Here is a 17,857-nt window from a genome sequence, read left to right as displayed (position 1 = left end):
TGAACTATGGACAAGGTCCCAAGTGTATTACTGGCACTGTTTTGGCCAAAGAGGGGATTAGGGTGTTTGTGGTCAACCTCGCAAATGGACTCACCTGCAGAAAACACTTGGACCATACCAAACTCAGATTTACGGACTATTCAGAACAACCCACAATTTCGACCCTCCAACACACACACAAGTGGCAACCGACCCAGCGGTTGACCACGAAGCAGAACCCATCACCCACAGCAGCCCAGCAAGAATCTCCACCTCCAGCAGTCCAGCAAGGCCAGCTGCGCAGCAGCCCAGCGAGGGCCCAACAAATGACTCATCAACACCAGCATTTGCACCGAGACGATCAACCAGGGAAAGGAAGGCCCCAGATCGACTCACATTGTAAATAGTTACACTATTGACTTTGGGGGGGGAAGTATTGTTATGTATGTAAACCTGTAAATACCATGTCTACCCACCAGAGGGCTTATCCCCTGGAGTCCCAAGGGATCCCACAATCCTTTGGGAGCACCTGTATATAAGGAGGCCTCACAGGCTGGAGAGGCACTCGGAGATCTGTAATAAAGGACTACGGTCACACTTACTTTGAGCTTGCAGTATCTAGTCTGACTCTTTATTCAAGACATAACAGCAACATTCTCTGATTCAGAAGCAGGATCTTGGTGCTTGCTCTCATCTGTCGTTCGCAGAGGTGGTGTGGAACCTAGGGGTGGAGTACCGCGCTTGGGGACCACTGGGAGGCCTGTGCAAGCAGTGTTCCTGGTTATTGCATCCAAGGCCTCCGCCATCCGCGGAATGTACTCGGTCATGGTACCAGCTGTTGGGATATGCCCCCGAATGCTTCAATGAGCTGGGCACCAATATCTACAGTCCTCCTGTACAACTGTATCATCTCTCCGCTGTCATGTGGTGCCCGTGCAGCAGACCTGCCGTGTCCACGAGACATCCGTGGGGTTGGCGCCGTCCTGGGGACGAATGGGGTGCCCTATGGCGAGGTGCTTGGGGCCGGTACCTCCACAGTGGAGGCGGGAATGACCAGAGGACCACTAGATGGCCTTGGGGTGGAATGGCATCTGGACCGTGGTGATGCAGGTTCCTTGAAGTCGGCGCTGTCATCCGTGGAGAGCAGACCCAGTGGATTGACGGGCGAGAATCGGAGTTCCTCAGCACCAGATGTTGGATTGTCCGGTGAGTCGGGCCCCACGCCCCCACCTTCTGGACTTTGTGGTCTTGCCTGGGGCCACACTGCTGGCTGAGCTGCAAAACACAAATGAGGTTATTAAAGGAGAAGGGGATGCTAGGGTCACAAGGTGAGTCCAGCGCTACACACAGCATATGCACGACAAAAGCACCACCGCTATCAAAATCATCGCAGACATCACATTTCATGACCATCAACATATTTGCATTGCAATCATTTTCATTAGGCCATCATTATTTCTATGACAATTTTAGAAATCATCTATCATATATGATTGTTCGGATATGAGTGGGTGTGGCATCTATTGACTTTACATCACAGAATGGTGTAAGCTTTACTCACGTGGCATCATTTCAGGGTCTGCAGATCCATCCATGGCTGTCCGGGGGTGCTTCCCCACGAGTGCGAGCACCCGCTCCTCCATCTCAGTGATTTCGCTGGGGACTGGTGGCCCCCCCTCCTGTTTGCCTCTGCACGGATCTCATCTTCGATAGCTTCTTCTGTAAAAGGTGACAGGATGACATGGCATGAGATCATTGCGTGATATCATTGCTAGGTACTGTCACAGAGACTGATACAACACATAACCGACAGATGTAATCATGATTATTATGAAAATTATCATTATTTACCTGAAGACGTACACCATGACCGCAGACTTTGAGTAAAACATTCCCGGTAAACGTGAAAGATCTCACATCTGCTGATAGTCACTCATGACTGTTACAAATCAAATTATATAAATACATAAGTACATGTAAATCAATGTAATACTTACTTTTGCGGATCCCACAAGGCCGTTCCATCGTTTGTGGCATTGGTTGCCCTCACGAACCTCGTTGGCCGCTGACGAGACCACCACTGCTATCTCGGTCCATATCCTCTGGTATGCCTTTGGAGTGGGCTTCCCACGCCTTCCCTGTGTCAAACCACCCCAGCGTGACTCAACCTCCTGCAGGAGGGAGGCATTTGCCTCGTCTGAGAACCTCCTGGCTCTTTTACGCCCTCCAATGTGCTCTTCTCCCACCTCACTGCTCTCTCCAGCGTCAGTCTCCACAGCGTGCTGTGATGCCTCCTCCTCTCTCTCTATTATAGGCCAAATTCAGGCAAATATGTAGCTGGTAACAGCTAATTTTTGTTTGCCTACTTGCTGTGAAGCTCTAAACTCTCCCTCCTTCCTTCCAAAGCAGCCACTCCACACCCAAACACGCCTTCAGTCCCTCTGAGCTCCCTCTCTCTCTGTCTCCTCTTCTGTGCATGTCATGATAACCCTTGAACTCCTGAATCGCGGGAATTGAGCATTGCCATGCCGTTGCTAAGGACGGACACACTTTACGGCAGAAGGTCAAAAAAATTTAATGCTACCGGCCATTTCATATTGCTTGCGGTAACGCCCATTTTCAAAAATGGAGACTAGGTGCGTTGAGAATGGGCGAGAAGCTGGCGATCTGAAAACCCTTTTTTAATCCCCACGCCGGAAATAACACCCATTTTTGGGCGATAAGCTCAAAAGTGGAGGTTCTAGCCCATGGAAACTACAATTGCTTCTTTTGTCTTTATTGTACTTGGCTTCATTCCCATGCCTATTTTATTCCTGTCCCATATGAAAGACCAGAATTTGGGGACACCTCATTTTTCACCAATTTCTGTTAACTACCAGGATCAATGGAAGTTCCACTATAGATGAAAAACACATGTTTTATAAAGCTTGATATTTAATTAAGATTAGCAATTAAAATGATATTCTGTTTCTCTAACATCACTCTTTATATTGTAATACAAGAAGATACTTTAGAAAAAGATTAATATGTGTTACTTTGTATTTATGTAATTTAATTTTTTTCCCTGCGATCAGATTTGGATTATGGTCAAGTTTTAAATGGTTTAATTGCTTTCTTGAGAAAAGGGCTCCAGTGTTGCAGGCAGAGTCTGTACATTGCCCATTCTGACTGGCATGTGTGCCACAGATATGTTACCCCAATGTTAGATTTGGTCTGATCTTCCCTTTTAATTGTTTTCTCTATAGTTGTCATAGTTAAGGATGTTTTAACCAATTTTCTACAGAAATAATTTGAAAGTATGGGTTACATTTAATTATTTTTTAAGCAAAAGTGTATTCTCAAGTTTTTTTTTAAGTTCCTTGATGAAAGGTGGTTAATATGCTAAATAAAAGTTGTTTTTTGCAGAGACTAAAGAATAAGCAATTCATTAATTTGTCTGGGCAATCAGAAAAAATACACCACTGTTTTGAAAAATCTTGTTTCCTCTGATGACAGAAAAAAAATTAGGAAGGCTACAATACCAGATCAGCCTTGTTAAAGAGAAAGTGGTGAAGGCCTTTGCTGTGGGGAGGAGATTAGAAATGCTGGAACATATAATGTGGGAAAGCCACTGATGTGGGGAACTTTTGCATTTTCTTTATTTTGTATCATTATGGAAAGATAATTGTGCTAATTCAATTAAGTGAATCTCATCTTAACTGTAGCTCTGCAAGGTCACTGGCTGTGATATAAAACAGCGTAATGACTTGTATCAAGCTTCATGTTTACCAAATCGCCAAGCGTTTGCTCAGTCTCCCTTTGGACACATTTTTAAAAGTACATGTATGAAAGACACGAGTATCCAGTCCAGATCACAAGTAGATGCTATTGTTACCTTGCTGGGTCATGCTATTGTACAAGTAATACAGAGGCAGGTTGAGTTAACTCCCATAAAAATAAGATGTTCAGATCACATGTGCCTGCTGATCTCCATTGTGTTGCACTTTCTGTTGTGTACTGATCGCAACCATGAGGTGCTTTAAAAACAAACTTATGTTAAGCAATTAAAAATGCCTCCCCAAGTTTTATTTTGTGCCAAATAAAAATATCAGAAATCTCTTACCAAAAATAGTCGTAAAATGATACTGTAAACTGTAAAACAGTACATGCAATGCCCATGGCAGTTTAAAAGCTCCATCTCTCGGAGAGATTCCCCAGCTCCACTTTCAAATGGGCACACAGCAGGAAAAGGGCAGAACGGACACAAATATCACAGAATTGTGCAAGGTATTCATTTAAATATTTGTGCATCAATTCTTATGGCTTTAATAAGGCTACGGCTACAAAATAGGTACACGTACTTGAGCTAACTAAATGCAGATGACTATTGATCTGCAGTTCAGTCGGTAACTCCGCAGAACCTGCTCTCCCTTTCTGAAGGTTGCACATCTGCTCTCCCTGGCTCACAAGGAATCTGAATCTGACCTATATTTTCTATTATTCTGCTGATTGGGTTGCAAAAATGAATAAAATGGAAAACTATAAGTAATGAATACTACTACTATGGATTCAGGCCTGCCGTTGATACCGTATTGAGTACAGTGGCATCACCCAGATCGTATCTGCAGAGCTCTGGACACCTGTTTGTTTATAACCAAAGATCACTGCCTCAGCTTCCCTAGGGTCAGCACGACTTTGCTATCTGCAGCAAGGTCACCCGCAATTAACTTACAGCACAGACAGCACTTCCAGTGGTTGCTGAAGTCACCACTGATCTTAACTATGGATCATTCCCAGTTAGCACAGCAACTTCAGCTAATGTGCTGCCCACACATGGATCAAATGGCAACTGATGAGGCGGTTTAGCAAAGCTCACACCTTAATTTTCTTCCCCACTGATTAGTATGATACGGTTGACCATTGCCACCAGATTGGTATATTTTCCAAGTACACTGATTACTGACATATGCCTAACCTGAAGTCTATTCTAGAACCCAGAATTTAACCAAGTCTGCCTGGCACAAACAAGGCATTGTTAAAATGGTACCAGGATTACCTTTCAAAATGCACATCCCAACACTTCCATGGCTTTTAAGGAATTCATGCTCATGATATTCTGTACAATCCTCTTCATCTTACTCCCTGTCTAAGCTTTAAGCTGTATATGGAATGTATGATGATCATAATCTGGCCATGTAGCATTGGTCAAAGCCAGTCAATGCATTGTAAAGCTTGGGGCCTCAATTGCATTTTAGCCAGGATCCGTGAATGAGCCCTAATATTTCTTGAGTGCACAGAAGCCCTTATTTTGTGAAGAAAGGTTTAGCGCCCTAAATTTACACCTCTGACATTTTCTGTATTGCACTACAGTAACTTACATATATTACTAGAAAGAAACATAGAACTTGCATTTATACAGCACCTTTCATGACCTCAAGACATCCCAAAGTGCTTCGCAGCCAAAGAAGTTCATTTGAAATGTAGTCACTGTTGCACTGGAAGGAAAGGTAGTAGCCAATTTGTGTACAACAAGCTACCACAAACGGCAATGAGACAAATGAACAGATAATCTGCTTTGGCGGTATTTTTTGAGGGATAAATGTTGGTCAGCTCCCTGCTCTTGTTTGAAGGATGCTATGTGATCTTTTATGTCTAACTGAGAGGGAAGCTGGGAGCTCAATTTAATGTCTCATCTGGAAGACGGCACCGCCAGCAATGCAGTATTCCTTCAGCACTACACTAAAGCGCCAGCCTAGATAATCATTGGAAATTTCCTCAGGGCTTCTCCCGCTCCACCGCTATAACTCCAACGGGGTTTCCACCAAACCTCCACCAAAGTTAAGATGGTGGAGTGGAAGAAATTCCTGGTGTAGGTGCTAAAAGTGTCTGGATTGGTCTTGAACCCACAAGCTTCTGTGTCAAAGGTGAGAGTACTGCCACTGAGCAAAGATTGACGCCAAGGATTTGTATTGTTTCTATATTTGTTTCATGACCTACTGGATTGATATTTTGAATTTGTTTCAATGAAAGCATTTCTTTTTAGCAAGTGGGTCAGAGTCAAGACCTATTTTCTTACTGCTGTTTTCAATGATTTCCCTGTTGAGAAATGTGAGCAGATTTATTACTCTGATTAATTTTCCATATGTATTGATAGGCGATGGAGTAAAAAATGTAGCAGTGCATACAAATAAACTTGGATCCTTGCAGATGAGAACTGTTGCTATTGTTGAAATTATAGATGTAAAGTTTTTGGAGACTGCTCCTGTGTTAATTTTGATTAATCTTGACTTAAAGGCACTCTATAATTGTCATGCTTTTAGTGACCCCTCTCAAAAATCTACCATAAAAATGATGAACATTATTAATAATAATAATAATAATAATAATATGACTATGTCCAGAATACTGCTCCAAACAGTGTTGCAAAATGTATGAAAACTACAGAAGGATTGTTAGTAATAAAACTGTCAGGATTTTTAACATACAACTTGGTTACATAATTCTTTTAAAATGTTGATACGACTATCCTTTGCACTTGTCCTCATTCCATCCTGCATACAAAGCAAATTAATAACACTGGGTATGGTACCATAGTGGTTATTTTACTGGATTAGTAATCCAGACTAATGATCCGGTAACACAAGTTCAAATCCCACCACGGCAGCTGTTCAGTTCAGTTAATTAAATAAATCTGGAATAAAAAGCTAGTACTGACCACAAAACTACTGGATTATTGTAAAAACACATCTGGTTCACTAATGTCTTTTAGGAAGTGAAATCTGCCGTCCTTACCTATGCCTATATTTGACTTCAGACCCACAGCAATGTGGATGACTCTTAGCAAGCCACTCAGTTGTACCAAACTGTTACAAAGAAGTATACTAAGAATAAAACCAGAAGGACCACCTGGCATCAACAAAGACAAACACAGCACTCGACGCTCCAAAGTCCTCCTCGCTAACATCTGGGGACTTGTGTCAAAATTGGGAGAGCTGTCACACAGACTAGTCAAGCAACATACTCACAGAATCATACCTTTCAGCCAACATCCCAGACTCCTCCATTACATCCCTGGGTATGGCTCTGGACCCAATGAAGTCTCACAGCTTCAGGTCAAGCATGGGCAAAGAAACTTCCTGCTGATTACCACATATTGCCCTTCCTCAGCTGATGAATCAGTATTCCTCCATGTTGAACGCCACTTGGAAGAAGCACTGAAGCAAGGGCACAAAATGTACCTTGGGTGGGGTCTTCAATGTCCATCACCAAGAGTGGCTCGGTAACAATAATATAGACCGAGCTGGCTGAATCCTGAAGGATATAGCTGCCAGACTAGGCCTGCGGCATGTGGCGAGAGAACCAACATGAGGGAAAAAATTACTTAACCTCGTCCTTGTCAATCTACCTGTCGCAGATGCATCTGACCATAACAGTATTGGTAGGAGTGACCAGCACACAATTCTTGTGGAGACAAAGTCCCATCTTCACACTGAGGACACCCTCCATCGTGTTGTGTGGCACTACCACTGTGCTAAATGCGTTAGATTCTGAATTAATATAGCAGTTCAAAACTATGCATCCAGGAGGCGCTGTGGGCCATCAGCAGCAGCAGAGTTATATTCCACCACAATCTGTAACCTCATGGCCCGGCATATCCCTCACTTTACCAATACTATCAAGCCCGGGGGACCAACCCTGGTGTAATGAGCAGTGCAGAGCAGCATGCCAGGAGAGCACCAGGCATATCTAAAACTGAAACTCCAAGCTGGTGAGGCCACAGTACTGGACTAAACATGCATGCTAAACAGCAGAAACAGCATGCTATACACATAGCTAAGCAATCCACAACCAATGGATCAGATCAAAGCTCTGCAGTCCTGCCGCATCCAGTGGTGAATGGTGGTGGACAATTAAACAACTGAGGAAGCTCCATGAACATCCCCATCCTCAATGAGGGCGGAGCCCAGCACGAGTGCAAAGGCAAGGCTGAAGCATTCCCAACCATCAGCCAGAAATGCCAAGTGGATGATGCATCTCAGCCCCCTCCTGAGGTTCCCACAATCACAGAAGTCAGTCTTCAACCAATTTGATTCACGCCAGGTGATTTCAAGAAACGGCTGAGTGCAATGGATGCAGTAAAAGCAATGGGCCCTGACAACATCACAGCTGTCGTGCTGAAGACTTGTGCTCCAGAACTAACCGAACCTCTAACCAAGCTGTTCCAGTACAGCTACAACACTGGCATCTACCTGTCAATGTGGAAAATTGCCCAAGTATATCCTGTCTGCAAAAAAGCAGGACAAATCCAATCCAGTCAATTACTGCCCCATCAGTCTACTCTCAATTATCAGCAAATTGATGGAAGATGCTGTCGACAATTCTATCAGTGGCACTTAATAACCTTCTCACCAATGTTCAGCATGGGTTCTGCCAAGACTAACTTGATTGAATTTTTTGAGGAGTAACAAGGTGGGTCGATGAGGGTACCACTTTTGATGTAATCTGCATTGATATTTGCAAAACTTTTGAAAGGTCCCACATGGAAGACTGGTTAGAAAAATAAAAGCCCATGGGATCCAAGGGAAAATGTCAAGTTGGATCCAAAATTGGCTCAGTGGCAGGAAGCAAAAGGTAATTGTCGACGGGTGATTTTGTGATTGGAAGATTGTTTCCAGTGGGGTTCCATAGGGCTCAGTACTAGGCCCCTTGCTTTTTGTGGTATGTATCAATGATTTAGACTTCAATCTATGGAGCATGATTAAGATGTTTGTAAGTAACACAAAAATTGGGTGTGTGATTGATAGTGAGGAAGAAAGCTGTGGACTGTGTTGTTTAACTTTCTTGCTCTTTTTGCTTTGTTGTTTTAAACATCGAATTACACACACGTAAATGGCAGGATCAGGTCTTTTATTTAGACATTCATACTATACAAACCAAGTATGAAAGTTACTGAGACACTTCACAAAGGCAGCTCTCTGCTTGTTCCGATTTCCATGGCTGCTTGTGACACACACATCTTCCGAGTTTCCAGTGTCCAATGTGTGTGTCTCAAACAGCCTTCCCTCTCATCTTTATGCCAAAAAAGCCTTTGAACTCTCATTTCCTTGCATAGTACAGACAGATAATTAACACAGACGATGTAATGAATTACAATACACAAATCAGATCATTTCCTCGCATAGTAACAAATGGTACATTCAAATACTTCATCATAGGCAGTCCCTCGGAATCAAGGAAGACTTGCTTCCACTAAAAATGAGTCCTTAGGTGGCTGAACAGTCCAATACGAGAACCACAGTCCCTGTCACAGGTGGGACAGATAGTCGTTGAGGGAAAGGGTGGGTGAGACTGGTTTGCCGCACGCTCTTTCTGCTGCCTGCGCTTGGTTTCTGCATGCTCTCGGCGATGAGACTCGAGGTGCTCAGCACCCTCCCGGATGCACTTCCTCCACTTAGGGCGGTCTTTGGCCAGGGACTCTCAGGTGTCAGTGGGGATGTTGCACTTTATCAGGGAGGCTTTGAGAGTGTTCTTGTAACGTTTCCTCTTCCCACCTTTGGCTCCGAGTAGAGCACTTGCTTTGGGAGTCTCGTGTCTGGCATGCAGACTATGTGGCCCATCCAGCAGAGCTGATCAACTGTGGAGAGTGCTTCAATGCTGAGGATGTTGGCCTGGTTGATGACGCTAATGTTGGTGTGCCTGTCCTCACAGGGGATTTGTAGGATCTTGTGGAGACATCATTGGTGGTATTTCTCCAGCGACTTGAGGTATCTACTGTACATGGTCCATGCCTCTGAGCCATACAGGAGGGCGGGTATTACTACAACCCTGTAAACCATGAGCTTGGTGGCAGATTTGAGGGCCTGGTCTTCAAACACTCTTTTCCTCAGGCGGCCGAAGGCTGCACTGGCACACTGGAGGCGGTGTTGAATCTTGTCGTCAATGTTTGCTTGTTGATAAGAGGCTCCCGAGGTATGGGAAATGGTCCACGTTGTCCAGGGCCACGCTGTGGATCTTGATGATTGGGGGGCAGTGCCGTGCGGCAAGCACAGGTTTGTTGGAGGACCTTTGTCATACGGATGTTTAGCATTAAGGCCCATGCTTTCATACGCCTCTGTAAATACGTTGACTATGACTTGGAGTTCAACCTCTGTATGTGCTCAGGCATCGTCTGCGTACTGTAGCTCGATGACAGAGGTTGGGGTGGTCTTGGACCTGGCCTGGAGATGACGAAGGTTGAACAGGTTCCCACTGGTTCTGTAGTTTAGTTCCACTCCAGCGGGGAGCTTGTTGACTGTGAGGTGGAGCATGGCAGCGAGGAAGATTGAGAAGAGGGTTGGGGCAATGACACAGCCCTGCTTGACCCTGGTCCTGATGTGGATGGAGTCTGTGATGGACCCGTTGGTAAGGATCACGGCCTGCATGTCGTCGGGGAGCAGGCAGAGGATGGTGATGAACTTTTGGGAGCATCTGAAATGGAGGAGGACGCTCCATATACCGTCGCAGTTGACAGTGTCAAAGGCCTTTGTAAGGTCGAAGAAGGCCATGTATAAGGGCTGGTGCTGTTCCCTACATTTTGCCTGCAGCTGTCGTGCTGTAAAAATCATGTCCGTTGTGCCCCATAGGGGACAAAATCTGCACTGTGACTCTGGGAGGAGTTCCTCGGCCACGGGGAGAAGACAGTTGAGGAGGACTCTAGCGACGACTTTCCCAGTGGCTGATAACAGGGAAATTCCTCTGTAGTTGCCGCAGTCGGACTTTTCCCCTTTTGTAAAGATGGTCACGATCACTGCATCTCTGAGATCTCCCGACATGCTCTCCTCCCTCCAGATGAGAGAGATGAGGTCATGTATTTGTGCCAACAATCCCTCTCCACCATACTTCAGTGCCTCAGCAGGGATTCCATTCGCTCTCGTAGCCTTGTTGTTCTTAAGCTGTCTTATGGCTTTTTCTACCTCGTGCAGTGCTGGGATTTTACTGAGGTGGTGGTGGGTAGCATGCTGCGGGATGGAGTCGAGAACACTCGAGTCGCCACCCTAAGTGAGACCCGATGGGCAGGGGAAGGCCAGCTCAAGGAACAAGGTGGAAGCCACACAGAGTCAGTTTTGCCATCAAAAACGAGCTGGTCGACCGCCTCAAAGACTCCCCCTGTGGGGTTAACAAATGTCTCATGATTCTCCGACTCACCATATCCCAGAATCAATGCGCCACAGTCATCAGTGCATATGCCCCAACACTCGATGCGACAGATGAGACCAAAAAGGGTTTTTACTCTAACCTCGAAAAATCCTTGTCCAGCGTCCCTGCGGATGACAAACTTCAAATACTTAACATACAGATGAGGTCATGAATTATTGTACACAAACCAGATCATTTCCTCGCATAGTAATCAGAAACAGGAGTTTCTTTGGTTCCATGCATAGATAGTATCGATGATACATTCAAATAGTTAACATACAGATAAATGACCAGCTACTCATTATCCTGAAGTCAAGTCTCACTGCCATAAATTGACTCCCACCATGAAGTAATGTAAACACACAGGTGATCAGATAGACACATTTGAATGGCTACATGGCTCCATATTGTCTAGCAGACTGTTTCAATCCAAACATCCTGTTTTAATCCAAATTTCAATCTTCAACTTTTAACCCTTTTGATATCTCCAGACTGCGCCGAAGCAAAGTGTTTCAGAAATGCGGGCTTGTGCCCCCACATTCCCCCACTTCTTCTCTTTGCCTCTCTGCCGGGCCTTATCTGGGTAACATTTGTATGGCCATTTCAGCTCGTTCAACAGCATTCTCCAGTTGTAGTCCTTGTTTTCGAACATGCCATCCATAGTAAATGAAAATGACCAGCACAATCAACTGAAACAGCACCAGCATAAGGACAGGGTGTATCATTGTGTTCATCACACCAGTTGCCGTCGGGCTCCACCTGAACAATGACTCCCACCAGCTTACATGTCCAATCTGATCCAAAGTTGTGCGAATGTTCTCAATTTCCGCAGTGTGATGGTTAATGTCGACAGCAATTACAAACTCCGTAGCTGTTGAAATCCTGCACTCCATGTCCGCAATTCCTTCTTCCGAATAGCAGCATGATTAGGGTCAATGTTGCGTTGCAGCAGACTCTCAGGATGCCATTTTAAAGTCTGTTGGTCTGTGATCACCTTATGTCGATAGAATTGTAAATGACTACACTCCACAATTAGAAGTGATCGATTAGAGCAATAAGATCCAACCTCCCGATGCATGTATATTTGTAACTGATCATTAGTAACAACAAAACTGTTACAAGGACGCAAATTATGTACACATAATCGGCCAAACCCCATATCTACAATTATAGACTTGAGCAACCGCCGAACTTCAACATTGCATGAGCAAGATCGTTCCATACGAGATGTTAAATTACCGTATCCATTTTCCCTTAAACCGACTTTCAATTTTTGGTGTTTTCTACTGAATTCCATGCTGTTTACATTCAGAAATATAAACTCGCAATCGGTGTCTTCGACCAAGTCTGTTGCCCTCTGCACAGTTTTTAACAATTTTCTCTGCTTTATGGGAGAAGTGTAACAACACAGAGTAAAGGATGACAGAAATGCTGAATAGTCAGTCGAGAGTTGCAGTCCTTCTCTCAGTTCACCCTTCGGAACTGCTGTCATTTCCTCTCGACATTTGCAACGATCCAACTTCTATTTCGCATCCCTTTAGATCGTGTTTATAACGCGCACATTTGAGCTTTTCAATGAACATCTCATCAGTTCTGAGACAGCCCATTCCAACAGAAACTTTAAATGCTTCTGAACAAGCTTCTCCCACTGCTTTCATTTCTGACTGTTCAGAAGCAAAAGATAGAAAGAAGAAAAGTAAAAGTGGAAGGCAAAGAAACCCAAGGCAAAAAGCAAAAAGGGCCACATTACAGCAAAATTCTAAAGGGGCAAAAGTGTGTTAAAAAGACAAGCCTGAAGGCTCTGTGCCTCAATGCGAGGAGTATTCGGAATCAGGTGGACAAATTAACTGCGCAGTTAGCAGTTAACGGATATGAGTTGGCATCACAGAGACATGGCTCCAGGGTGACCAAGGCTGGGAACTCAACTTCCAGGGGTATTCAACATTTAGGGAGGATAGACAGAAAGGAAAGGAGGTGGGATGGCGTTGCTGGTTAAAGAGGAAATTAATGCAATAGTAAGGAAGGACATTAGCTTGGATGATGTGGAATCGGTATGGGTGGAGTTACGGATTACCAAAGGGCAGAAAACGCTAGTGGGAGTTGTGTACAGACCACCAAACAGTAGTAGTGAGGTTGGGGACAGCATCAAACAAGAAATAAGGGATGCGTGCAATAAAGGTACAGCAGTTATCATGGGCGACTTTAATCTACATATTGATTGGGCTAACCAAACTGGTAGCAATGCGGTGGAGGAAGATTTCCTGGAATATATTAGGGATGGTTTTATAGACCAATATGTCGAGGAACCAACGAGAGAGCTCGCCATCCTAGACTGGGTGATGTGTAATGAGAAAGGACTAATTAACAATCTTGTTGTGCGAGGCCTCTTGGGGAAGAGTGACCATAATATGGTAGAATTCTTTATTAGGATGGAGAGTGACACAGTTAATTCAGAGACTAGTGTCCTAAACTTAAGGAAAGGTAACTTTGATGGTATGAGACGTAAATTGGCTAGAATAGACTGGTGGCGAATGATACTTAAAGGGTTGACGGTGGATAGGCAATGGCAAACATTTAAAGATCACATGGATGAACTTCAACAATTGTACATCTTTGTCTGGGGAAGGGGGCTCAACCGTGGCTAACAAGGGAAATTAAGGATAGTGTTAAATCCAAGGAAGAGGCATATAAATTGGCCAGAAAAAGCAGCAAACCTGAGGACTGGGAGAATTTTGTAATACAGCAGAGGAGGACAAAGAGTTTAGTTAGAAGAGGGAAATAGAGTATGAGAGGAAGCTTGCTGGGAACATAAAAACTGACTGCAAAAGCTTCCATAGATACGTGAAGAGAAAAAGATTAGTGAAAAAAAACGTAGGTCCCTTGCAATCAGATTCAGGTGAATTTATAATGGGGAACAAAGAAATGGCAGACCAGTTAAACAAATACTTTGGTTCTTCTTCACGAAGGAAGACACAAATAACTTTCCAGAAATACTAGAGGACCAAGGCTCTAGTGAGAAGGAGGAACTGAAGGAAATCCTTATTAGGCAGGAAATTGTGTTAGAGAAATTGATGGGATTGAAGGCTGATAAATCACCGGGGCCTGATAGTCTGCATCCCAGAGTAAGTAAGGAAGTAGCCCTAGAAATAGTGGATGCATTGGTGAGCATTTTCCAACAGTCTTTCGACTCTAGATCGGTTCCTATGGACTGGAGGGTAGCTAATGTAACATCACTTTTTAAGAAAGGAGGGAGAGAGAAAACGGGTAATTATAGACCAGTTAGCCTGACATCAGTAGTGGGGAAAATGTTGGAATCAATTATTAAAGATGAAATAGCAGCATATTTAGAAAGCAGTGACGGGATCGGCCCAAGTCAGCATGGATTTATGAAAGGGAAATCCTGCTTGACAAATCTTCTAGAATTTTTTGAGGTGTAACTGGTAGAGTGGACAAGGGAGAACCAGTTGATGAGGTGTATTTGGACTTTCAAAAGGCTTTTGACAAGTCCCACACAAAAGATTGATGTGCAAGATTAAAGCACATGGTATTGGGGGTAATATGCTGACGTGGTTAGAGAAGTGGTTGGCAGACAGGAAGCACAGTGTCAGGATAAATGGGTCCTTTTCAAAATGGCAGGTAGTGACTAGTGGGGTACCGCAGGGCTCAGTGCTGGGACCCAAGCTATTTACAAGATACATTAATGATTTGGATGAGGGAATTGAGTGTAATCTCTCCAAGTTTGCAGATGACACTAAGCTGGGGGGCAGTGTGAGGAGGACGCTAAAAGGCTGCAGGGTGACTTGGACAGGTTAGGTGAGTGGGCAAATGCGTGGCAGTTGCAGTATAATATGGATAAATGTGAGGTTATCCACTTTGGTGGCAAAAAAATGAAAGCAGAATATTATCTGAATGGCCGCAGATTAGGAAAAGGGGAAGTGCAGCGAGACCTGGGTGTCATGGTACATCAGTCATTGAAAGTTGGCATGCAGGTTCATCAGGCGGTGAAGAAGGCAAATGGTATGTTGGCCTTCATAGGTAGGGGATTTGAGTATCGGAGCAGGGAGATCTTAATGCAGTTGTACAGGGCCTTAGTGAGGCCTCACCTTGAATATTGTGTTCAGTTTTGGTCTCCTAATCTGAGGAAGGACGTTCTTGCTATTGAGGGAGTGCAGCGAAGGTTCACCAGACTGATTCCCGGGTTGGCAGGACTGACATATGAGGAGAGACTGGATCGACTGGGCATGTATTCACTGGAGTTTAGAAGGATGAGAGGGGATCTCATAGAAACATATAAAATTCTGACGGGACTGGACAGGTTAGATATAGGAAGAATGTTTCCGATGTTGGGGAAGTCCAGAGCCAAGGGACATAGTTTAAGGATAAGGGGTAGGCCATTTAGGACTGAGATGAGGAGAAACTTCTTCACTCAGAGAGTTGTTAACCTGTGGAATTCCCTACCGCGGAGAGTTGTTGATGCCAGTTCATTGGATATATTCAAGGTGGAGTTAGATATGGCCCTTATGGCTAAAGGGATGAAGGGGTATGGAGAGAAAGCAGGAAAGGGGTACTGAGGTGAATGATCAGCCATGATCTTATTAAATGGTGGTGCAGGCTCGAAGGGCCGAATGGCCTACTCCTGCATCTATTTTCTGTGTTTCTATGTTTCTATGTTTCTCCAGTGACTTGAGGTATCTACTGTATAAGGTCCACGTCTCTGAGCCATACAGGAGGGCGGGTATTACTACAGCCCTGTAGACCATAAGCTTGGGGCCAGTTTTGAGGGCGTGGTCTTCGAACACTCTTTTCCTCAGGCTGCGCTGGTGCACTGGAGGCGGTGTTGAATCTCGTCGTCGATGTCTGCCCTTGCTGATAATAGGCTCCCAACGTATGGGAAATATTCTACGTTGTCTAGGGACACGCTGTGAATCTTGATGACTGGGGGGTAGTGCTGTGCGGCGAGGACAGGCTAGTGGAGGACCTTTGTCTGACGAATGTTTAGTGCAAGGCCCATGCTTTCGTTACTCACTTCTTTACTCACTGCTGTTAGCTGCTCTCTCAGTTCTGAGACTTCCCTATCTCTAGCCTCAACCTCTTCTCCTAACTTTTGAATCCCAGCATTAGACACTGCAACACTAATGCTTTTCTCTTTTTATCACTTTATAACCCAAACATTTAAATCTTTTTTAACTGGACACTCTCCACTAAGGACTGCCGTGTCTCTCTCTGTCCTCCTGTCATCGTTTCCTGCCTTATCCCATAAGGTTCCCCTTTTGACTCAATCCACTCATTAAGAAATGACCGGACCTCACCTGGAATATTCCCTCGAACTGATGTGTAGGAAACACTTCCTCAAACAACTCAGCCAACAAACTTTTGAAAATCACGTCGTGGTCACCAAGATGTTGTACAGCTTTCTTGCTCTTTTTGCTTCGTTGCTTTAAACATCGAATTACACACACGCTCAGTTGTAGTAAATGGCAGGATCAGGCCTTTTATTTAGACATTCATACTATACAAACCAAGTATGAAAGTTACTGAGACACTTCACAAAGGCAGCTCTCTGCTTGTTCCGATTTCCATGGTTGCTTGTGACACACACATCTCCCGAGTTTTCAGTGTCTAATGTGTGTGTCTCAAACAGCCTTCCCTCTCATCTTTATACCAAAAAAGCCTTTGAGTTCTCATTTCCTTGCATAGTACATACAGATAATTAACACAGACGATGTAATGAATTACAATACACAAACCAGATCGTTTCCTCGCATAGTAACAAATGTTACATTCAAATACTTAACATACAGAAGATATTGTGAATTACTGTACTCAAACCAGATTGTTTCCTCGCATAGTAATCAGAAGCAGAGGAGTTTCTTTGATTCCGTGCATAGATAGTATAGATGATACATAGAAATAGTTAACATACAGATGATGTAAACTCAAATGGCATTGTCCTGAAATCATGACTAACTGCTTTCTGAATTACTATACACAAACCAGATTGTTTCCTCGCATAGTAATCAGAAACAAGAGTTTCTATGATTCCATGCATAGATATATGAGGACACCAACGTTGGTGCGCCTGTCCTCCCAGGGGATTTGCAGGATCTTGCGGAGACAGCGTTGGTGGTATTTCTCGAGTAATTTGAGGTGTCTACAGTACATGGTCCATGTCTCTGAGCCATACAGGAGGGCGGGTATTACTGCAGCCCTGTAGACCATGAGCTTGGTGGCAGATTTGAGGGCCTGGTCTTCGAACACTCTTTTCCTCAGGCGGCCGAAGGCTGCACTGGCTCACTGGAGGCGATGTTGAATCTCATCATCACTGTCTGCTCTTGTTGATATGAGGCTCCCGAGGCAGCATCCTTGACCAGGCCAACATCCCCAGCATTGAAGCACTGACCACACTTGATCAGCTCTTCTGGGCAGGCCACACTATTCGCATGCCAGACACCAGACTCCGAAAGCAAGCGCTCTACTCGGAACTCCTTCACGGCAAATGAGCCAAAGGTGGGCAGAGGAAACATTACAAGGACATCCTCAAAACCTCCCTGAAAAAATGCAACATCCCCACTGATATATAGAAACATAGAAAACAGACGCAGGAGTAGGCCATTCGGCCCTTCGAGCCTGCACCAGCATTCAATAAGATCATGGCTGATCATTCACCTCAGTACCCCTTTCCTGCTTTCTCTCCATACCCCTTGACCCCTTTTGCCATATGGGC

The sequence above is a fragment of the Pristiophorus japonicus genome, chromosome 4 (genome assembly GCF_044704955.1).
Source record: "Pristiophorus japonicus isolate sPriJap1 chromosome 4, sPriJap1.hap1, whole genome shotgun sequence".
NCBI classification, from domain to species: Eukaryota; Metazoa; Chordata; class Chondrichthyes; family Pristiophoridae; genus Pristiophorus; species Pristiophorus japonicus.
This window is presented reverse-complemented; position numbering follows the sequence as displayed.